General features: G+C 36.8%; 1 protein-coding gene across 2 annotated transcripts in view; it reads left to right on the top strand.

Moving 5' to 3' along the window:
* LDLRAD4 (low density lipoprotein receptor class A domain containing 4) overlaps positions 1-24,515 on the top strand; it is a 276,972-nt gene that overhangs the window by 44,332 nt on the left and 208,125 nt on the right. For both annotated transcript variants that reach the window (XM_027885364.1, XM_027885363.1), the window contains one exon: positions 123-253. The gene's annotated coding sequence lies outside the window, so the exon portion shown is untranslated. Of the gene's footprint in view, positions 1-122; positions 254-24,515 lie in introns of those variants that run through there.

Here is a 24,515-nt window from a genome sequence, read left to right as displayed (position 1 = left end):
TGATTGATTGAATGAATTTCTGGAGTCAGGGCTGTGTTCAGTAAGGGTTTTGAAAATACTGACCCACTGAGAAGATAAAGAATTACCTACCAAACTTTCCCCCCACTTTCTTTTTATTGTAGATCACACTCAATATTCACAACTAGAAGGAAAAGGAGGAATCCTCTGACTCTCTGGACTTCAAGGATATCATTGTGTTGTATTGGATGAATTTAAACTAGACAAGACTTCTTTCTGAAACACTTCGAGAAAGGTAAATGTGGTTCAAACAAGCTAATCTTTTGCCAGTAGAGGGATAGTTTGGTCAAATTAATCACATTCTAATAGCATTTCAGCCATACTGTACCACAACATCATGATCTTTTGTTTACATATTTTAGATGTTGATGTGTTTGTATAGATACATATCCATATTTGTAGCTGTAACTAAACCTTTCTAGTAATTTTTAGATGTTGGAAGATTTTGACTTGTCAACCCTTGTGTATTTTGTGGAAATACACTTGTTTCAAGCAATTCTTAGGTGAAGGAGGTGGAGAAGGAAGAAGGGAGAGAAATGAGATGCCTCCAGTAGCCAGCATATTGGTAATTACTTGCATGGATGTGGAAGACCCAATTAATGTTTCTGTTCTGCCTCATGAGAAGAATTACTTGAAAATGAGATCCTAGTCAGTGAACTATTAAGTCAAATGGCTTAAGCAGCATAGATTGACACATACATTTAAAATGCAATGTAGTTTGAGAGAGACAGAAGGAGCTGCAAAGACAGAGACTAATTCAGTAAACTATTCAGGATATGCATTGAAGAAGTAAGAGATGTCAAATTCTTGCTTTCAGCTGAGGGTGCTCCTGTGTAGTATAAAGATATGCTTATTTTTGGGCTAGCATAAACAAAGATTCACTCTTCCTGTGGATGTAAGTACCTTTCAGGTATCTTAATTTTTTGTCGCCATTTTCTTCCTTTTGCTGTGCATCATTGTGAGAAATGATGACCATGGCATGGCCAACCTGGAGGCCCACAGTAATTGCTACAGAACTAGTGTGCTTTTTCAGTTTTATCTTTTTCTAATTATTATAAGACTTAGTAAATAAAAATTTTAATAATTCTATTCTGTGCTCAAGTGCGCCGTTAGAAAAATGTGACCGACATCAGTTTGCTCTCTGTCTAGACCCTTGTAGAGTTTCTTACATACTGCACAGAAGCAGTGAGTGTTTTGGTGGCCCGTCTTGCCCTCTGAGACAGAATCCTACCTTGGTGTCAGGAAACATGCCTGTGGGCCTTCCAGACATCATAGATTTGTGTGAGAGAGAACTACAATCTGATAAGATGATTAAAATTCTACAGATTCACAGCTTTTTGACCCAGATCTAAAGTTCAGACTCAGAAATACTTCAGTCCCTTGAAATTTTAGGTCATGCTTCATAGAATTGCTGCTTTCATAATTTATAGGCTGAGTGTGATCCTATCATTGTTGGATTGCTGAACGTCAGTGTGTGTTAATTGGCCATCTGCTGTCAGGGCTGAGTCTTGCATCTCCCTGGCCAGTGACAGTGGAGGTCAGGAAACCGTGATGAGACTCTGTCAGGTGGGAATGGTTCAAAGGAACAACATGGCTGTGTCCAAAAAAGACCACTCCTGCTTACTGCTAGTAATGACATTTAGAGGACTGAAATGGAGAAAGAGAAGTTTTAATAGAAGAGGGAAGACTTTGTGAAGAGAAGAGATGTGAAAGGCTTGGATGTTTGAAAAGCACAAAGACTGGCTTTTGTAGCAGTCTTTTAAGTTAATCCTGGAACCAGATGAGGAATAGAGAAACTGTCTGCATAGGAGAAAAGCAAACTTCGAGATCTGGAAGAACAGCTGCTTGGAGTCCTTGGGTCACTGACCTAAGTAAGAGTGGTAAGGAAGCAGATGTAAAATGCATGTAGGTAGTTTCATTTTATTTTTGTCTAGGGTTGCATACCTTGTACACTTCCCAAGTGGAGAGTGATTTGGTATTTTGGAACTTGTATGAAGTTTGTTCATGTTTTGCTTCAACCAACAAATGTCCTGGAAACCCAGCAAACCTGCAAAGTTAGATCCTTGTGTTAAGCTTGCTGTGAAATCTGGGCAGGATGTGGGTTAGCACTAATGATGGGATCCTGTGCCATCTTGTTCTGCCAGGTCCTGTTTCTTTGGAGATACAGTAATCAGTACCAAAGAAAAGTAATGCAGAAACTAAGAAAAATATTTAGCAGGAAATATCTGATCCAAACCAATGGAGACCAAAGATGATTGAGAAAGGCCAGTCACAACTGTATGTGCGCTGGTGGGCATTTTCCTGTACTAGTTCATGCAAATTGCTGCTGGGCAATTGAGAGTGATTCTGAAGGTAAGGTTGAGCTGAAACTTTAAAAATCAGGACGAAGACATCATGCTTCACACCTCATGGAATATATTTAGGCTTTATTAGTTGCTGCTGCTTCAAAAATGTACTCTCAACAGGTGTAGCTGAACAGGAGGAAAGAACAATTTAAAAATCCTCATGTATGCGGTAAACCAGTGGTAGGAAAGTGTGAAGCTGTAATTGTTTTCTATACTCCCCCCCCCCCTCCATGTAGGGAGAATTATTTTTAGATACTAATTTCTAATTTAGTATTTAGTCTCCTTTCTTTCTCCTCCTCCTCCCCAAAAAATCCCCTCAGACTCAGATGGTTTAAAATGATACCATGCAGAGTTGATGTAACCATGTGTAGGTCGTGTGCTGGAGGTGTGATGTACCTCTCTTAAAAATGCAGGTAAAGCTGAAAATGGCTGCGTTCACTTTTATGCTGTCTATCCCCCTTTGTTCTCTCTCCCTCCCCCTTCTGCTTGTGCTCACTTGCTCTCTCTTTAGTATAACACAGTTGAACAGCAGTGAAGTGTAAAATGTGCTTTTGCCAAGGTCAGTTTCTTGTGATTACTCGCCTGTGGCAACTTATGCCAGTTGCAACAGACTGAGTCTCAGCAGTCCACAAAGTCACACTGGTGCTTATGCAGAGGACACCCAGTGTAGGTTATAGTAACCGTAGTCTGGAATAGCTTACAGTGCTGCTGAATTTTAGCTGCTTTATTTAACTCTTCCGATCTAGCTTGCGCTTGCTTCAGTGGTTTGGAGTCTGCTGCATGATACGCTAGGCTGTCCTGTACTCTGGAGACCCTTCTGGAAGAATTTGGGTAGATTAAATTCTTGTTGTTAGAGGTTGTTTCTTTTCTTATGGTGGATTGCTCAAATTTTAGGAATTATTCATAAATGAAGATAAAATAAAGCATCATGGACACATGCATCTTTCTTTTTTTTTGTGATTGGCTTGCTTTGGGAGAAAGTCGTATCAAATACTGGCCTACTGAGATTGACACAAGAGAAACTATGTATCTACATAGTAAGAAGTATTATGGAAAAATATAAGAATTAGTTTTAAAGCAAAAATTTAAAAGATGATGATTTACAGTCTTGGTACCATCTTTAAAAATGTTGTACACATTCATAAACATTAGATAATTTTTTGTTTAAAAGCTGAAAATAATTTTGACTCCTGTGATGGGGAAATGAATGTGAGATTCCAGAACATTTGTTTTAGGAGATAAGATTTGTTGGATCCTATTTTGTTGTGCACATGGATGTGGAAGTGGTAGAGACCTCCACTTTCATTGTCCTTTCTTACATGTGAGCAAACATATCCCATTGTGGAAAAGTGTTATATTTAGGGCAGAAAAGCAAGGACTTCCTCTGTTGTTGGCTTTTTTGTACTTTCAATAATATATATGATTTAAAATTCATTCTGGAAATACTTACTTTTGAAGGAAAAATTTGTCTCTTGAGCTGTGTGATAGTGACTTTGAGGTTACCTGTCCATCACTACTGATGAGTAGAGAGGCAATAAAGAAATCTAGGTGATCAACCTAAGGGTAGAGCTGAACTTTGGTGACCTCTGAAATTCATTTAAGTCCAAAATTTCATTGCTTAAAACTGATTATGCATTTGATTAATTTTGAACATGTGTTGCTGTATTAAGCACTACTCTCTCATGTTTGCTTTGGAGTGATTCCTGAGCACAAGTAAAATAATGGCTCAGCTACTGAGTCTTGATCCTATAAACACCCTTTCACAAAGCACACACCTGTTGTGCTTAGTGAAACTCCCCACAAAACAAGGTGAGGATTCAGAATTCAAGTTATTTGAAGCTCGTCATGAGGAGTTAATCCTGTTTTTTCCGTTTTGTCTTGCTTCCAGGTTTACAAGAAGTATTTTTTATCAAGGAATATGTTACTTGTTGCTTTTTTTGCCTACGTGGAAGACAGTTAAATTAATATTTTGTTTCAAGAGTGACATTTGCTTGTTTGGTTTTCATAACCTCTATATATGTTTCTATTGCTATTCCAGACCCTATTCCTTTGCTTTTAATAACATTTGTATTGGCCCAGCTCTTACAGAAGAATATGCTATGAGAGCTGTGTTCAGACTTTGTGAAGACTGACCTCTGTACGGCCTTTTAAGTTGGAAATTTATGGTGGAGATGAATTTATGATGGTGATACTGTGTGTCTATACTGTGGTATAAAGGCCTGTAGTACTTAGAGTGGTAAGTGTTGTTTTCTAATTGTTAGAGCAGCAGTGGAAATGAACGTTCCCTGTAGGAGGAAGCAGCTGTACTGGAAGAAGCTGGTCTTCAGTCAACTGAGAAATGAGCAAATGGGTGTTCTGGGGTGTGATAGTATAGGAAAGCTGCATTGCCTGTGCTCCCCAGAACCTGTCACATTAATTTCCTTTTATCTTAAGGAACTTGAGGAAAGGAAAGAACTATTCAGGCACCGAAGTTTTTTTTTTTTTTTAAGTTTCCTAATGATGCTCCTGCAGCGGGCTGCTGCTGCTGCTGCATGCTCTGAGGATTTCCTCATCAATACATTTGAGCAAGCAGTTGACAATTGAGATGGAAGAAGTCTGCACAAAACCCTGAACTTGCTCAAGTCTCTATGCAGAGCTCCTAACTGACTTTTAAAAATTCATTAGAACTTCACTATTTCTCGAGTTCTCACCTCCTGGGTTCTGGGTGATAACAGAAATGCTTTTCTGCACACAGTAAATGTAGATGTTGTGGGTATTTCTGGTGAAATTCCAGAGCCCTTGAAGTCTTTCAGGATTTGCAGCCAAATTTTTTTTTTTTAATTCATGGGTGGAGATCTGAAAGCTTGTTTAAGGGATTTATTCATACAATTCTTGCTAGTTTTAAAAGGAAGTTCTGTAAGACAGTGTCCTGGTCAGCTTTGAAACATTTACTGAGCTAATATAGATGAGCTGGAACTACGCATTTAGCATATGGATTAAATCCTACTTTTGTAATTCTCCTCCAATTTGTGAGTATCAGAAGACATTTCCCTTTCTGAAGGCAACCACTACGCTCTTGCAGAAGTAGAAGATAGTCTACCTACTCATTGCTTTATTAATTTTATTAGAAGCAAACTAGGGAAATTAGTAGTAAATTTGTGTTGTGCAGCAAAACATTTTTCTTTTTTTTTTTTTTTTCCTTTTTTTTTTTCCTCCAAAGTCAATATTTCTCTTCCTTTTCTTGGCAACAGTAGCAGTATCTCCTCATAACCATTCTGTTCACATTCTGGGGAGTATCTGTGAACTAGGAGCCAGGTAAAGAGAAGTCAGTAAATTTAGACAGAGAAAATATTCTCAATTTCCTTATAAAAGATCTTTATTCCAAATAAAGATCTGTGTTAATCTGAGGGAGCAGTAACTCTGTAACAGTTATCATGCATACATCCTTGGAAGATGAAGAGGAAACCAGCTGATAAATCTTGAAGGTTTTTTTTTTGTTTTCTATTTTAATGGCAAGTTTATCTTTAAGCTTTTAACAGCTTTTAGTAAGTGTTTTACATTTCAGTTATGACAAGACAGTATCATCCTTACAGTTTTCTTCATCAGATGGCAAAAATTCGGTGATTAGAAAGTGGGATCAGGGGGCAGGGTTTCTTATGGTTTATTACTTCTGGATTTGACACCTGAATCACTGCGTGGACTAGGACAGTCTATAACATGACTTTAGGTTCCCCATGGGAAATACTGACTATAATTTCCTGCCTCATGGGTGCACATGAAGATTAACCTCATGGAATGAGTGAAGTATTTATTAATAAATGGTCGTTACTGATATGTCACTTACTTGTTCATAGCAGTGACATTGCTAATATATTACTCCTGAAGGGAATGTAAATGAGCACTTAAACCGAAAGACATTCATTCAAGTAATTTTCATCACCCTGTTTAAATGCATGTTGTGTTCGCTAGTGTCCCTGTTAGTGCTTACTGCTTTGATGATTTAAAAATACTAAAGAGGAAATGCCACCAAATATGAAGGGAAAACTCAAGGTCGTGCTCACTTGTTCTGTCTTCACATCTTTGATAATCTTTCTTTAAAGGCCTGTTAATTTAAAATGTAAGTGAAGTGGCATACATTTAAATCCAGCTACATTTTAGAAATTTAATCTCACTGCATGTTTTCTACAGTACAGGTATGATGTATGATAAAGAGCCCCACAGCAGCATGGCTTTTTAGTTTTTCTTTTATTTCTCATAATTTTCATAACTGAGGTTAAATAAAATATTTTGCCAGTCTGTTTCCAGTGTCAGAGCTGTCATTTGGCTTGTGATGAGAGATGTGGGAAAACGAAGATTACTTTACATTTCTTTCGGTGGTCAGTTTGAAGGATGTGATTGAACAGCAAGGTCATACAGGGTTTAGAAGGAGGAGTTTTCTTAGTTGCTTTTATTATTTTATTTCCTCCTTAATGAAAAAGGCCCTTGGATCTTTATTTTTTGTTTCTTTGTAGATTTAGTTCTCTTTATTTTTTCTGCCATACTTTAAATATTAAAAATAGTCTTGTGATAAATATCCTTTGGGCTTAAAATGGAATTACTTGGGTTGGATTGGAAAGAAAAAAATGAGATAAATATGCAGAGCAGAGGACAGGGAATGTACTTGAAAACCCAATTTGCTATAAAAGCTGAGGCCCAGAAGTAATTTTTGGCATAGTGCTTAGTATCTGATCTGTTGTCCTAAAGTGGCAGTGATGATCGTTCTTGCACCTCTTAGTTCTCTGCTGTAATCTCATTGGACTCATCTTTTTTTATAGTCCAATTTACCTAAACATTACATTTGAAAAAAAAAGGCGGGGGGGGGCAAATTAAGCAGCTCTACTGAATCTCAGGTGCTTTTATAGATTTAATATTGGCAATGACTGAGTTGTGCCATAAAGGTCTTATTCCCTTTGCCCAGTTGGTGGACACCGGAGCTTGTGCTCCACAGCTGTGCAGAAGACAACTTAGGAATGCAGTTGGACATGCTCACTCTCCTCTGCAAGATTTCACTTCCTTCAGGAGTGGCTGAAGGTTACTAGTCGTGGCTTTATACCCTTGTGGTGAACATACATAACAATTATTCAGAACTGAAGAGACACAGTGAATTTATTGTTACGTTTTTGTAATCGGAGTTTGAGTTTCTGTATTACATTGTTGATGGAGCTTTTTCTCTCTCAAGAATTAAACCTGAAGCAATGACTTATGAATCATACTTTGTGCCCCACTTACAGACGAGCTTGACTCATCAATGATTTTTCTTCTGGCATGATTTGGGGAATTGCCAGTTATTTATTTCATACGTGGTTTTTAATTATTGTTGACTTTTGAATAAAGATAGAGATGAAGCAGTCCAGCTAAACACCTGATTTTATTTAGGTTTGTGCTTCTAAAGAGTCACATCGTACAATAAAGTATTGTATGACTGCCTAAGAGAGAGAGTGGGCCGTGGCTTTCTGATTCTTCAGTGTTTATAACAAACAAGGACAGTAACAAGTAAGTACTAGGAGCTCATTATTATGCTCAGGATTTCTTTGACTTAATAGTTTCCAGATGATTAGGATATATTAAAAAAAAAGTTGTCTCATGTATGAAAAATATCTCCTGCAAATAAAGCCCCAGGCACAGAGCTTTTGATTTCCAGATTTTCTTTAAGCTACTGACGGTATAATGATAATATTCATTTGTGCACAAATTACACTGGTCATGTAACTCCTGCCATACTTAATAGTCCTTATTTTATTGGGTAATATTATTTTTAGTGTTACATTTATCTTGTAATATAACCAGACACACAACATTTTCAGTGCTAATTTTGTGGAAACTTGAAAAGCAAAGCTCAACTTCAGTAGTGCTTTCTAAGTTTACAAATATATTATAATCTAGAATTAACACATTAAAGCACTATAAGAGTATTTTCTCTTTCTAAGAGCAACCATATGGTTTTTTCTACGTTAAACTGTTTTGTACTTAGTTTTTTCCTATATCCAATATCTAAATACTCTTAATGTATTCTGTAGAAGCTGTAAGAGCTTTTGGTTAGGATTCTCAAAGCCTTTTGGTTTTATTTGCATACATTTGTTAGCTTCAGTAACTGAATTCTTATATACAAACAATAAATAGTTTAATCTGTTTGATATTCTATAGTCTCTCCTTCTCACTCTACATTTGTTGCCAGAACTTGACTCAAGGGATTTGTTTCATGCAGTGAAACACTTCTTCCCCAATGATCTGTAAGATGAAGCTATACAAGACATTTCCTTAAGAAATTAAAGTGTGTATTTTTCTGTTGTACATGAAGACTCAAAATCTCTATCTTCACTCCTTGAGCAATGAGTAGATACTGTATCCTTTAACTGAAGTGAAATTCTGAACTGAAGTATCTTTATTTGATGATTTCAAAGTTGTTGGAGCAACAAGGGAAGGCAGAAATGTGTGACAGATGTGTAGGATATCCACATGCACAGACTGTGGGCAAACTAACACATTGTAGGTAAGATGAATGGGTTCTCTCTGCAGGTATGTGAGAACCCAGACTCTTCTCTTGCATCCTGTTGGCATGTGGTCACTCATCTGTTGGGAATGAAATCCACATGGCTAAATCAGGCTTCTTAAATTATTGGCATTAGTTTGAGCCAAATATTTCTTTCGCATTACACAACGAATGGGAAAACTTTCCTGCCAAGGAAGGAGCAGAACTGAATGATAAATATGGCAGTAATATTTGCTGTAGAGCTTTTCACCAAAGCGTAATCTTCTCTGATATGACCACCTCTTAATTACAGGTAACTTTTTTCTCCTTTCAAACTGACCAAACAGCTGTCCTTAATTCAAAAAGAAAAGAAAAACTTGCTCTCAAATTCCCCATTTCTGTTCTCTGCTGGAGGCATCCAGTTTTGTTGATAATGATCTAATCTGTTGCATAACCGGAGAACACTGAGCCTGCTGCCATAGCCTGCTTCTTTCTTGGCACTGTTGGAAGGCTTCAAAGAGAGACTGTATGTGTGAGGCGACTGCTCTACCAGCAAGACTAAGGGGATCAAAGCATACATTTAGAAATGGAAAACAACAAAAAGAGAAGTGGTTAACACAGAGTTGCAGTCCTGAAACTGAAACCAGTCTCACAAGAATGAGCTGTTTTGACGTTCAGGATAATTACTATAAATTCTGTAGCGCAGGAAAAGATCAGGAATTTTTAAGGACAATTCACCAGGATTTTGTTTTGTAGTATTCTGATATGGGGAAGATTGTTGTTCAAAAATGGATGTGTTGACAATTATATGCAATTTAATTGGTTTTGCATGATTTTAAGTTGCATCACATTGCTTTCTTGGCTCCTCTAGTGTTTTCAACTAGTAAGTTTTCAAATGAAATCAGTTAAAAAATTACTTCAAGAAAAAAAATTTGTAGGACAGTTTCCTGTAGGGGTATTCTTTGAAGGTTGGACAGTTGTTTCAAGATTGCATTTAATGATCTTGGGAAAAATACAGTGGTTTTTGGTGTGGAGCTTTTATTTTAGTTTTTTGTTTTGTTTGTTTGTTTGTTTTCAATGTCATAATAAATGGAAAGAATTTCTTTTCATATCATTCCCCAGTGTTTTGGATGAAAATTCCTGATTGTTCAGGAAATATCTAATTTATGAGCGTTTAATGTATCTTTCGGTGATATTCACGAATCAAGATTATTATTCCTTGTACTTTAAGCATGGTTTACATTATGATGCAACATTGGTTTAAACTGATCCTTTTTCAGTGTCAGATGTATAATTTTTTTTCACTTGCAATTCTGAATGTTTGTCTTTAATTCCATAGGAAAATCTTAGTGTTTACCAGTGCTAATTTAGTAAAGTGTCATTTTGGAAATGTAGGAATCTCAGCTGCATGTTATTAGGAAAACTTTCTATAGTATACACAATATTATGCAAAAAGAAACCACGAGACTTTCATGGTGCCAACTTTATGGTGTGTCCTTGTCCATAGTCTGTTTGTCCCTATCATTTACTATGCTAGTACTTTATGGCTTTTATGATAGGGGAAATGACAGTAACGTGTTTTTTCACACTCAGTGACTCCCTATACAAGGGAGGCAAAGGAAAGCTGAAGGTGCAACAAGCTTACTCTCCCTACTGTCCTTGTTACTGTGTAGTCTTCCGTATGATGGGCCAGTGTTAATGGTAGTGGTAATGCCTTTTTTTCCTGTGGTGGTCTGATGACTTGCATGTGTATAGTGTTTCTTGTATGCTGTGAATCCTAGGAAAAAATGACAAAGTGCACGATACTCTACCCGCACATAAAATCTTTGAAATATTGTTTAACTAGCATTTTGGTCTCCAGTGTTAGGAACATTCCATCACTCCTTTTTCCCTCTCTTCTCTAAGAGCAGATTCCTTACTATGTATATTAGCGAAATTTTAAATTCTCATGATACCTTATTTTACTGGTTACAGGAGGCAGCCATAATTGTGTTGTTGACTACTTCTTTGGACTACTTTGCCTTCTGTGAAAACTCTAGCTACATTTTAAAGAACATGAGCAATCTGTATATTTTGAAACATGTGTTAGATGTATTCATAAATTATCCTGAGGGTCACAGAAGGTATTTTACTTACCCAAAACTACCCCATACCCTTTCTTGAAAGCATCAGCGTTTGAAACTTTTCTTAAGAAGTCTGTCATTTTAACATGGGCCGAACAAGTTATTTTTCTTTCCCTTCCTTCATGAAAGAGCTGAGTTGTTCTGACTGAAATTAAATTACTGTTAAAATTAAGACTTAAGGAGAGACTCATCATAAAAAAATAATTCAGGTACATTTTTAAAACTTAGTAGTTTAAAGAGATGAACAGTGCCCTGATCCCTGATTGTAATGCTGAGAATCAGCTGCATTGATCCTATCTCTTGCTGGAGAAGCACTATGTCATTTTTACTAGTTGCCATAATAAAGTTCCTTGGTACATGTTAAAAAGCTGTTTAATCTTTTGTAATATTTCTGTCTGTCATTCCCTTACTAGTAAAATAGATCAGTGTCACGGAAGTTGTATATGCTTAGAAGAGCCTCCTCTTGTCCTCTTTTTTGGGTCATTGAAATCTCTGCTTTTGAGAGGCTTTTGTACTTTGTTTTCATGTTGAGGGTGTTTTTGACAGGGAGTCAATGCTCAGATTGCAGTTTTAGTTACTATGGAGAAACATTCCCACAGAAGGGCTTTATGCTCTATTTTCTGAAGATGGTTAAACACTGAATTTGCCCAATTTCCTCTTAACTTGCAGTTCTGAAGTTCATTTTGTACCGATTTTCTTTAGACTGAAAACTCTTTTGACTCAGACATGCTTCCTTTTAGCCTTTGCAATCTGTAGTGTCCTGATGGAAAAAGGAAAAGATGAGGATCAGGGCAAAAGAGAACTATATCCTAAAAGCCTGCATATGGCAAGAGAACTGAATGTAGCTGTAGTCTGATTGTTGGGTTTTGTTGAAAGAGAACTATCTCATGGCTGTCTTGGAAGCGAGTTTATTGGAGGTTTCTGGTATATACTGATGTATGTCTGTTAGTTCCTCCACTTGTGGATATGGTTTCAGCACGAAGGTGCTAGATTGTGGTGGTTTTATGTTGTGGAGCTGGTAAGAGTTGTTTAAATAAGTTTGTTTCCATGGGGAAAACTTCCTGGATCTGGGCTGAATGGCAACAACACATATAATTTGGCTCATATGTAGTTGTGGAGCTTTTTTCTAATACTTTCTGTGGTTTTTCTTTGTGTCTGCTATAGTGAGTACTGTTTAAAGAAGTAGCTACGTTAAGGTGTAGTTCAAAGTGTCAGAAAACCATATGAAGCTGAGAACTTGATCCAGAAATAGATTCTGAAAGGTTCTGAAAGCATTTTATTTTCACCTGCTCTGTCAGCGTCTTTGCTGGATGAACACTTAGTCTTAAGCCCACTGTTCTCAGACTGGTTAGGTTGTGTGATTTTTATTTTTGTTCACCTCCTCCAGCAATAGGAAGGCAATACTGCAGCCTCTGAAAGGCCCAAAGCTTTGATATCATTGTGCTGCAGTGCGGGCTTTCCTCCTCATCCTGTGCAGTCACTGTGATGTGAAGGGTAGGAACCTTTTCTCCTCATCCTTTCATTTCTCTTAAATCACCCATTAAATACCTGAGAGAAAGCAGACTGTTGGGAAAAAAGTTCTCCACATAATAAGAAAAGTTGGAGAAGAAGAGATTCAGAGAGGGTACAGTTTTCTAGGTTATGCCTGGAGGATTATTCAGATTCAGGAAAGACTTCAGAACACAGGGCTCAGCCTTAATGTCCTTTCAAAGTCTTAGCAAAACTAAAGACAGATTTCCCATCAATTGTTTATAAATATAGAGGCATTTTAAGGACCTTTTTTGCTGACTGTTGTCAGAGTCTAAGGACATAGAAAATACTTTCTGGTTGCATTTTTTCCAAGTCGTTATATTGGATGAGAAAGGAGTAGACTTCTACAGAGGATCTTAAGGTTTCAAAAATTGGAACACCAATTTTATCAGATAACCTGTGGGGAAACAAAGACATAAGAACTGCAGATCACACTGCAGCTAATCTTCAAAGGTTGGGATTAGAACCAAGGTGGGTTTTTTTCCGTCTCCTCTTTTTCCTGTCTGTGTAAATACAGACATATTTTTATTCCTGAATTTCAAGACTGAAATCCTTAAGTTAAATCTGAAGTTCTTAAACTGCGAGGAATTGTTTCCTGAACAGATGGACGGAGCATTCCTGAGGACTGCTGGGTTTTGCTTCCTCTTCCTCTCTTTTGTGCCTCTGTCTCACTGAGTTTTGCAAGACAAAGCTTATAAATTCTTCCAGAGGATAAGGGCTGAAGCTTCTTATGTATAATCATGAGCAGTGGGCTGACAGAAACACTTGGTCAAAGTGACAGTTATTGTGTATAAGAGATTAGTGATAGGCAGGAAAGATTTTGTTATTTAGTCTTGCCCAAATTGTGAACATTTTCAACTGTGTGACCTTTTCTAATTTAATTAGCGTAAATCTTAAAAGCACAGGGCATCATGATTACAGAAGATAAATGTTGTTCAACTGTATTACAGACCTTATCCCCTGAATTTGGTATGAGATCTGATGTTCCCTGCTGGATTTTAAAACTGAAATTGGCTCTTAATGAAGGTTCATATTGAAAAATTGGATTCACATATAAGTTTCTAATGCCAGCCATACCTCTGGTATTTTTGCTGCTACTAAGTCAGCTTGTATTTTTTTTTTTGTATAAAAGTCTTAGAGGCATCAACACTTCCGTTAATGTTTGTAAAGAAAGCAGCAATTTGAATATACGTGGCTGAAAAAACGTTTCCTGCAGTTGTCCCAGCAAATTGCAGGCTCTCTTGAATATTTGGTCCTCAGAAAATATATATGAAAACTGAATTATTCATTCATATCCAACAGGGACAAAACACTGAAGATTTGTGAAGCTTAAGTAAATCACAGTGGTGTGTGGTCATTTAATAACTTCTGATAAAGTTTGTGTAGCTTTTGTTATGTCTTTGGGAAAGCAGTTTATTTGCTTATAAACCAGTGGTTGTGTAACAACTGCAGATAGATTGTGATAGCTTGGGATGTTCCTGTCTCCTCTTGTCCAGTCTTTATTGCAAGTGTGTGTTACAGTACTGCAGCTGAGTTAATCTCTCCTACATAATGAAATTTCTGTTTTCTTTCCAAAATTCTGGACGTGATGCTGGTTTGTTTGTTTATCATAAGCACTTAAATACATATATACTGTATTAATTGACATAAGTTTTAGGTCAAACCTCAGTATAAAAGCTTACAAAATGTAGATGAGCGCAATTTCTGTGTATATTTTTATTGCTTCTTAAATATTTTCTTAATAGTTTATAAAAAGTATGGAGACTATTCTGATGGGAAAAGTTTTTAAGACTTTGTAACTGATTTAGAAATATGCACATGTATTTGTATGATGTTCATCGAATCAGAAGAAAAGGAGTTATAAGCTATTTTAGAAGAAACTATTGCTTTTTAATAGTGTTTTTGTGTTTATTATGCAAATGAACATTTATATATCTTATTTTACTTTTGCCTGCAGTACTAAGAAAATAACACTTTTAGGCAGCAATTTAGTTGCTCCATTCTGTACTTACAAAAGGGCTAGCTGTGGGAATGTGTTTTGTAGGTGTTTTTTTTTAATGACTTGGCATTGTGTAGTTGAATAAATAATTTGCATTTGAAATGTGAAAAAATCAGCACCATTTAGGCTCCTTCACTCTAACAAACTGGTCTACCTTTTTGTCTAAGGTAGTTCAGAGGAACATGTGTTTACGTGCATGTGAGGAACGCCAGTGTCCACGTTACAACAAAAAAGATGTCTTTGCATAAGTGGTTGGCCACTTGTTCCACAGTGGGCCAGCAGTTTTGTAGGCCGGTGAGATTTTTGAGGTTTAGAAGGCAAATCTTACAAAAATATTAAAAAAAAAAATAGGAAAGAACAGCAAATCTTTCCTGTGTACCTTACATTTAGACCTTGTCTTACAGCTCGTCAGCCATACAGTTGATAAAGGAACTAGACCTGCCCAAGGCCATCCACGTAGCCTGAATGTTAGGTATGACAGCATCTTCTCTAGGAATGCTTAGAGGTCTCCCAGATGGAGGTGGGTAGAGGTATTAGCGTGACTAGATCCTCACTGCCTACACATGAAGAACAACTTTTTTGTGTCATCTGTGGTACTTTGACAGCCTACATTTTAGTTATGGCAGATGTATAATAGAGACAACCAAAACTTTCTGGTTTTCCCATACAACTAGGCATACAGATCAGGGAACTCCTGTTTTGAACTTCAGTACAAAATGGAAATCCTGTAGCTGTCAGCTTTTTACAGACATAGATCTGCACTTAGTGTGTTATTAGTCATTTACTATTGTCTCATTAACTAGTTGATCCTTTTTTCCTGTTTTATATTTTATCTTATTTGGTGATGTGATTTTGTTAAGATCTCATGAGTTTGATCTCCTTTCTGAGGAAAATTCACAAGACCTGATATTTTGACACCAGTGTTTTTCAAACACTGTGCTCTTTGTAGCAAAGCACAGCTTGAGTGACATCAGCCTGATAATAAACAATTTGCTTTGAAATGGGGTTTGGTTTAGAGCAGGAAGGGCTGATGTGGCCTTGTTGTGGGGAAGATGACGAAGGAGCAGGGAATGTATTTCCTATGTCATTAGGAGACCTTATGCTTTCCCTAATTTTTCTTGTTTTGTCGGTCTGTTTTTGTCGCTATTACTGAAGATGTACTTCACTTCCTAAGTTGGGCTTTAGAGTGGTGTTTTTATGTTAAGTTCGGTTTAGTACATATTTGTTAGCATTCTTGGTTACTTGGAAGAAATTGGACTTTTGTGGAACTGAAAAATGTCATTTGAGATTTTTCTGAATTTGGAACTTTTTATCAGTTAATAGCAGTTTTAATTTTTGGGCAGTTTATCAGTTAGATGTATTTGTATGAACCAGGTATCTCTTCCATGCCTTATATGTGCTGCTGCATGGATCGTGTTGTCCTCACTAATAGTAGACTCATTGGAATAGGAAATATTAACAATAATGTCAATTGCTGCAAAACTGCCAAGAGTTTTCATTGGAAGAGACACAAAACCTTGTGCTTCAAGGCTTAACATACGCCTAAGACAGAGATCAGTGAAGTGGGGAACGTTTTACACATGTGCACACTGATAGGTCTTAATTTGTTTCTGAAGCACACAGTTATGACTGTTGTATGAAGTTATTTGATTAGATAAACTGTAAGTAAGGCAGGATCTAAAGAATCCTAAAGGATTGAATATTGCTCTGTTTTTGTGATAATACTGCCCTTTGCCCCCTTGTTTATCACCTATGAAATTGATTACATTTTCAATGATACGAAATTATTATTATTGTGGGCTTAGACTCCGGATGCAAATTAAACTTTTGATTAATTCTTTATTGATTTCATGTGATGTATGAATTTCACTCAAAATATATGAAAGTAATATTCAAGAATGCCATTTCTGTGATGTAGTAGTGACAACACAGGCTATTTTGCTGCTCTCCTGGTGATTGAAGAAGCATGGTTTTCATCCCTTGGTATGCAATAAACCTTCTGAGATGCATTCTGCCTGGGGAGCATTATAGCTTAAATACGAAATAACTGTGGAACTATAATTAAATACAAATTGCAGTGCTAGCGCACACTCAACAAATTATCACTTGATAGAGCTTTCATGGTTCTGAGGAGCTCTTTTAGATGTAGGTAAATTTGAATGCTCTTGCTTTAATTCTACACTTCTGTTATAAAAACTTACTCTCTTGCCAGCTTTCTAGTTTTTATTTGGCTTTAGACTTGTTTGGTTTCCAAACAATTTATCTTTTTTTTTTTTTTTTTTCTTAACCCGAAACTCAGAGAAGCACTTGGTCATGTGTTTACTACTTTCTTAAATCAAGTCTTGCTCATCAGGGCACAACTCTTGTTTTATTAAAAAAACTAAAACTGTTGGTCAGTTCTTGGTGGCTCACTGAATTTACATTCACTAGTGAAGTGTTCCAGGTTATAATAGCAACCTTTGCCATGCACTGACGGTATAAATATATTAACAGTATTTATAAAATAATGATACTGAGGGGTAATCCTGGAAAATAAAGACCTTGTGTTTCAGCATGAGGTGTTTCTTCTAAAATTACTAATTATAATGTTGAGGATGAAATTAAAGAGGGAGATATACACTGAAAATACAGGACTTTAAAAAGTTAGTATAATTTTTCGGTTTATTTTCATTAAGCTTTTCAGTTGCTGACTTGTAAACAGTCTGCTTGCTCAATCTGAAATAAGCACGTTTGGTGCAAAATGCACTTCAATTTCAAAGCATTCGCAAAGAAGAATTCTGAATAATCAGGCCTTTGATGGTACATTAATATTTTATATTGAACTATTTACTAATTGCCAAGGCTACTTTTCCAGTTTCCATTTCTTTTGGAAAATTAAAATATTTGTATGAGCTTTGACAGACTGCTGCCAAAGATCTTGTCCTCTGAAAAATTCTTGTAAAATCAGATCAGTCTGGATGGGATTTTGTAGGGGGGGTTGTAGCTGTGTGGTGGGGTGGCTTTAGACATGCAGAAGGTTGTTTCTAGTAATCCTTCTTCCTTTCCATCTTCTTGATGTAATATTAAATGTTAGATTTGGATTTCATTTTAATACATCTGAAGCTTGGTCTTGTTAATCAGAAGGACCAAAGTTTGGATCTGTTGGAATTCTCTGGAAAAAATGATGCATCTTTCAAAGCTGTTTTTTTTTTTCTAAAATACCACTCTAATTTAAAGAATTCATGTCAAGCCTTGTAGATCAAAGACAGACTCTATAGAAGCACATTGCTATATTACTACATAGTAGGGGAAATATATCACAAGGAATTTATATTTAAAAGGGAATTCTAATAAAAAGGAATGTATAGATCTGATAATCTTGGAGGAGGGCAGGAAGTGAGAATTGCTTGTCTCCAGCCTGGACCTAAGTGCATTAAATAGCTGAAATACCAATTAGGAAAATGGACTGGGTGATCAAAATTTTTTCATTTCAAATGTTGAATCTTTTGCTTTCTTTTTTCCTATGTTGTGCCCAGGATTTGTATCCATCTAGTGATTAAAAAGATTCCAGCATGTGTAGCAGAACGGTAAGTTTGATAGTGTATCTTACAGTATTGCCTAACAAAAGTTTTATTTCATTATTTATCATCACCATTCAGTTGATGCTGAGTGTGTGAGTGTTTTCTTTCTTCGTTCCTTGATTGTTGTTCTCTGGTCTTCTTCAGTGCATTACTAGAAAGTGTTGTTTTAATGTATTATAAAAATTCTCATTAATTCATCCTGTTACTGTTAGAAGACTCCAGGCCCATTTTTTTTTTAGTGAATGTATTTTAGTTACAAACATTTGCACTTATTTTTTCCGTAGTCCTCTGTAGCTACCAGACATGTCATATGATGTCTTTCAGCTTTTTCGTATTTCAACAACTACAAGACACTAGTGGTTTTGTGCTTAGAGCCATTCCAACTATCAGCTTTTTTGACAGTAATTATTCTAAATCCACTTCAAACAAGGATGAAGTTGCTCACAGCTTTGTCCAATTCAATATGCAGGAATTCTTTTAAATTTCTACTGGGCTGAGAAAAGGATGAACTGTGTGGTGGCATATGTTTCATCTTTCTGTTTTCATTTTAGTTACTAAGTGTTATTTTTTCCCTAACATTTCCTTCAAATGTTTTCCAGTTCTGTTGGATTCTTGTGAGGTTGGTGATGTCCTACTCTTCATAGCTTTCTGTCTTTAGTTTTGACTCAAGTTGCTGAATGAATAACTGCTGAACTGAGAACACTGCAGACACAGCTTTTAGAAAATACATATTTTTAAAATACAGCCTCTTTCCCTTTGATAAAATCATGAATTTCATCGAGTGTGTAATATGAGGTACATTATTTGATTAGGATTATTCCTCTGTTCCCCTCCTGCCCTCCCCACTTAAAGAAAAAACCTGTAGAGTAGAATAGCAGTGGGGGGAACACAGAACAATTACAAATATTCTGTGTTTTCCTGCAGCAATTTGTCATATATATGGAGCTTGAAGCTCATCAGGTGCAAACCTACAGCTCAAATATGAACTGGAATTGGAGTGCAAAAAAATACCATACCTCCCACTGAAGTGTCTGCTAACCTTAATTTCATACTGCTTTGGCTATTCAGCTTTCTATGTTAGCAGAAGAAGAGAATGTGTGTTGAAAAACTGAAGGATAAAAGCTAATAATTTCCTGCACCTGACCTCACAGAGAAACCTCTTCCTTCCCCCAAGACAACCATGATAAAATACCTTAAATTTTCTCCACATGTTCTAGCTGTGCTTAAGCAGACACTACAGAAGATTTGAAGCTGTAACAAGATACCTTTTGTCCTGAAGAGTGGGACTGAATTTCACCTTGTTCTTTTCTGAATGTTTTCTTTTGGGTAGGCATTTGAGTTGTATTTTTTTTACTTTTTTTTTTTTCCTGTTTTTCTCTCAGTGTGTCTGCTAGTGAAGGGTAACAATGTTGGATGTACATTTCAGCATTTAATTTTTTGGCTCAATGACCCATAGCTCCTTTTGTTGATGTTTTGAGGAGGGAATAGATTATTGTTAATGGTATGTCTTATATATGAGATAAACTTCTTCATCACTTAGTGCTCAAGCCTGAAGAAGAAGATGCAGAACAAAGAAGATGGAACATTAACTTGCAGTATTTATTTTGAGATTGATGTATGAAGGTTGAAGTTGGTTTCTCTATGTAACATTAGTAAAAATTTTATAACATAAACATGATTTGCAGAATTACATAAAATGTATCATACTGTGGTATGGTGATAGAAATGCCTTCTAAGAAAAGAAAGTTTTTATAATAGGGAGCTGGGTTATAAAAATGTTAAACTAAATAGGTAAGTTCAAGGTGCAAGTCCTTTGGGAAGTGCTGTTACACTTGGGATACAGTCAATTCAGTTTGTCTCTGTTTGCAAGATGAAATTCTTCAGGCTTATTTAGCATCTATTATTTAAAAAGAATCTCTTGGGTTCCTACTAACTCATATCCTTGAAAAAGTCACGTGCAGATCTGGAAGAGCGGATCTCAGTATTGTAATCACCAAACCAAATTCTTACCCTAATAGCTGAAAAGTGAAGACTGCCTGTTGTCCTTCCTTTTTGAAGCAGTGAGCTGTGTTGTGCCTTAGAGGTAACAAAAATGTGCCACGAAATCAGAACCGATCTTTCCTCAGGAGCACCTTCAGTGTGTTTCAGAAACTGGTGAAACCAGTCAGGCAGACACTGGCAAAAGTGCCCAGGACCCTGGGCGGCTTGTAGCCCTAATTTGTGCTCATTTGCTATGTTTAATAAAAAAGGAAAGAGAAAAAACAATTTTCCATTACTAAAACTTGAAAGTTATATTTTGAAGCAGCTTGAAATGTTGTTGATAATAATGAGCTAGGCCTGTGCCTAGTTTTACGCCCCAAACTGCTGTGTTACAGAATGTTTTGAAGTAAGATTACTGTTTGCGATTTGAGCCCTCCTACCTTGTTGGCAAGATGACCTTGGGAGTGGAATAGGTGAATCCTCTGCTCAGACAACCAGGATTCAGTGACCACCAGAAACGCTGAGTGAAAAACTGGTCGTGGATTAAGGAGGAAAAATCTCTTACAGGTCACTCTGCCATCTTTCTGTATGACCTCAGATGAGTCCATCAGCTCTTTTGCTGAGTTGCATTTATGTACAAAGGGTTATGTTACTCTTTGGACCAGATTCTCTCTCTTTGTATATCTGTGCTGACTGATTTCTCTGAGGTTACTTCTGGTTGGTACAGATGTAAGGTGAGAAGCAGGGTTTCTGTTTATGCTGTCAAATACATTTGATTTCTTTTTAAACTTCAACATTCAGCTTGTATGTAGAATATAGACCAGTATTTTCTTAACGTATGAGATAAGAAGGATGCTGAATTCTTCAGAATATAAGACTATGAGCAGGTCAAAGATTAATGTACTGATAGTTAAGCTGCTCTGGAAATTAGTTTCTGGAGTATACAGTGCTAGCTTTTATATGCTGATGAATTTTGGGTATGCAGAGGAGCTCCAGGATGTCAGTGAGAATGTCAGCAAAGTTGTTTCACACTTCGGGTCTGTCCTACAAGGAAAGGCCATTGCAGTCCGCAGCGTTCCTCCTCTGGATATGCTAATACACTGTGAAAGTGCACATCATGCCTGGATGGGCCCTGCTGATAAAATACCGCCTGGAGATCTCACAAAGTGCTAATGTGTCAAAGCGCCCGCAAGCAGAGGGTGAATAATACTGCTTTCTAAAGGTCACGTCTGTTGAAGTTAGCTGGTGCGTCCTTCTCGCGTGGGGCTGCAGTCCACTCTGAAAAGTTCTGTTGTTCTTTATAATCTCAAAATCCACAGTTTAATGGGTAGAATCAATAGGACTGATAAAAGTGTCTTAATTTAGACAGCGGGGAAAGAAAAGCAAACACTGAAAGCTGTAAAGCCTTAAAACTGGCTCTTTGAGCTAGGACAGCTATCTATCTGATTTCAAGTCTTGTCTCTGCAGTGTTCCCCAAAATGTGTTACCTGTTCTGGGAATTGCTTTGTTCCCATTCCCAATCTTCCATTTGTTTCTTTGCCTTCTAATGACAAAAGTGCTTCTACTTCTTGGAATAATTCCAGGTAGTTACACATGACCGTTTGCCAAGCAAAGTTAATAGTTATTCTTGCTAATGGATGGACATTTTTTAAAAACCCAAAAACCCCCAAACCCAACTGTCTTACATTTCTTTTTGTATCCTACATTTTACAGTAATGGTCGACTCTCATCCTGTTTAAAGCCTTATGCCTTTTTTCCTCTTAGGCTTTTAATATTTAATAATAAAATATTATGAGCATAGTGTATAATTTGGGTACGTAACATTAAATAATAAAATAGGTGAAACTAAAGTATAATTTCAAGTAGCTTACCTATCATTATGCTCTTGCAGTTTTATTTGGGACTTGGTTATACTTAAACACTGCTCACTAAACATGTATATGTAAAAGTTAGTGTTGATATAGCTAAAAAAAACAAACAACTTCAAATTACTTTTGGTCTTAACATATTACACTTGTCAACTATTTTTAGTGTCTTGCAGGACATTTGTATTCATAGGCAACCTCTCATCCTGAACTTAATTGTTTATAAAGGCATGTGTCTGTCATGCAGACTGTTTAATTTCAAACTTAAATCTGTGAGTTCTTGATGCTTTTTGTTGACTGTGAGGAAGAAACATTTCCTATTTACTGAGGAAAAGGTTTATCTCGTTGCTGCAGTCTGAATTGAAGCTCTGCAAAGAAGAAATACTCTTCCTCCTTTTGTTTCCTATTTTTCTTCTTTTCGAATAACTGTTCCTTCACTGTTCCTTCACCCCACTTGGTTAGTCTAGAAGTTTTGGTTCACCAGAATGGTCTGTTCTCTAAATGTTTGCTTAAAAAGGAAAAGATTTTGGTCTGCTTTTATGAGCATATTTAAGTAATGTTAATTTTTCTGTTTGACCAATGTTTTCATTGCTAGGCATTTAAAGAATAGATGAAAGTTCATCTTTCAAGCATATACTTCACTGGTTGTTTCCATACACCATGGTTGTTGCTTATTTAAGTTAGGCAAGCCATTGTCCAGAGTCACAGTGTTTTGTTTGTTTTTCCATTCCTGATATCCAGTTGAAGACTGGTAGGTTGGATAATTCCGAGTTTGGTATCTTCCATTTACATTTTTTTGTCTCTTTCTCTTTGAGGCACTGTTTGTGGTCGCTGCTGCCACTTCATTGTTGAAAGTAAATATATTCTCAAACACTCACAAAGAACGTACTGGCTGAGTTAGCTACTGTGCAAACTGCCTGACTGCCTATACGACAGTCCTTCATTGTGTTTGTAAATAAAATGTTCATTTTAATTGGGAATAAAATGTTCTATCTCCCTTCATGGAATAGAAATGTTAAGATTGGGAAAGACCTTTATGATCATCTGTTCATTAGATCTGTTCAACCATAAACCCAACACTGACAAGTCCACCGTGAAACCACATCCTAAGCACCACATCTACACGTTTTCTGGATACCTCCAGCGATGGCGATTCAGCCACTTCCCTGAGGAGCGTGTTCCAGTGCCTGACCACCCTTTCAGTGAAGAAATTTTTCGTAATATCCAGTCTAACCCTCTGGTGCAACTGCTTATCCTTACAGCACAGTTCTGTTAGGTCTGTGCTATGCAAAAGCATTCCTATGATATTTTTCTAATTTCAGCTGCCAGATGCTGTTTCCAAGACACTTGGGTGCTTGTTTAGCAATCTGGGCTCTGTCCTTGAGTATGTCCTGTTAGAAAACCCAGTGGAAGAGCAGCCAGCGTCTCCAGTGCTCTTATTTCCTACTGCTCCAGAATGTCTATTCTCTGGATTTGCAGGGAGCTATGCTGGATCATGGGCATCTTGGGCCTCATCCAGCCTCAACTGTTCTGAAGGGTTGAGAGTCTGAGGGCAAGGCAGAGGCTTGATTTTTGTCAGTTTATTTGCATGTATAAGAATACAACTTAAAAATCCAATCTAAACCCTTCTTTCTCCTAGGACTTGATGTTGGAGTCCAATTCTCATTGAATGCACTGAGGCATAAAGACAGATAATTCAGATTACTTATTGCTTGGTACACCAAGAATGGTGTATCACATGTTTGACCATGGCTTTTAATGACATGAAAATTCGTTAAACTTGACATTTTCAAATGTTTACAAATTTAGAACAACAGCAAAATAAAACCTGACACTGGTTTGTAGTAAAAGTAAATAAAGTATCTTGCTCTCAGTATCCAGTGTGGCTAGGTATAATAATTTTTTTTTCTGGAATTCTTGTTAAATGCTTCATTGGAAAACACAATAAACTATGCCACTTTATTTCACTTGCTCAGTGTTTGAAGAATCACAGAATCACAGAATGCTAGAATTAACTGGGTTGGAAGAGACTCCAAGATCATCAAGTCCAACCCTTGGAATGCTGTCTAACAAGAGAATAAATTTGATTTAGAAACCAAACCCTACAAAAGTAGTGCAGACTTGATAACAGTCAGGACAAAGATGCTGAATATGATAAATTGTGAATGAAATCTAAAGTAGTGTGAGTATGGGAGGTGAAGTTATCATGATGAGTGTACACTTGACGAGCAAGATAGGAAGTCCAAAACAGAATATTTGGATATACTGGAAGTAAGACACTTCTGCCTAACATAGGCCATTTGGTCAGCTTAAACATAGTTCGGGAAGACTTTACTCTCTCAGCAGTTGACTGATCCAAGTTCTTAATTGTTCTCACATATTATCAAGCTAAGCTATTTGATTCTTTACCTACATGTGAGGGTTTTTTAGCCTGCACTTCAGCAGCTTCCTCTTTTCATTCCAGTGTTTTGGAAATTCAGCAAAGATTATGTGTACACCTGGTGAATTTTCTTCCCTCTTCTCTCAGCATTAGAATTGTGAGTTATTAGGGAAACACAGTATGTCTCTCTTTGCTTTTGTTAAACAAAAGCCAACATCCGTATTAGCT

This window comes from Empidonax traillii, unplaced genomic scaffold (assembly GCF_003031625.1).
Source record: "Empidonax traillii isolate 1590-97213 ecotype Southwest subspecies unplaced genomic scaffold, ASM303162v1 scaffold165:size1224784, whole genome shotgun sequence".
Taxonomy (NCBI): Eukaryota; Metazoa; Chordata; class Aves; order Passeriformes; family Tyrannidae; genus Empidonax; species Empidonax traillii.
Note: the sequence above shows the minus strand (reverse complement) of the source record. Positions and strands in the feature narration are given on the sequence as shown.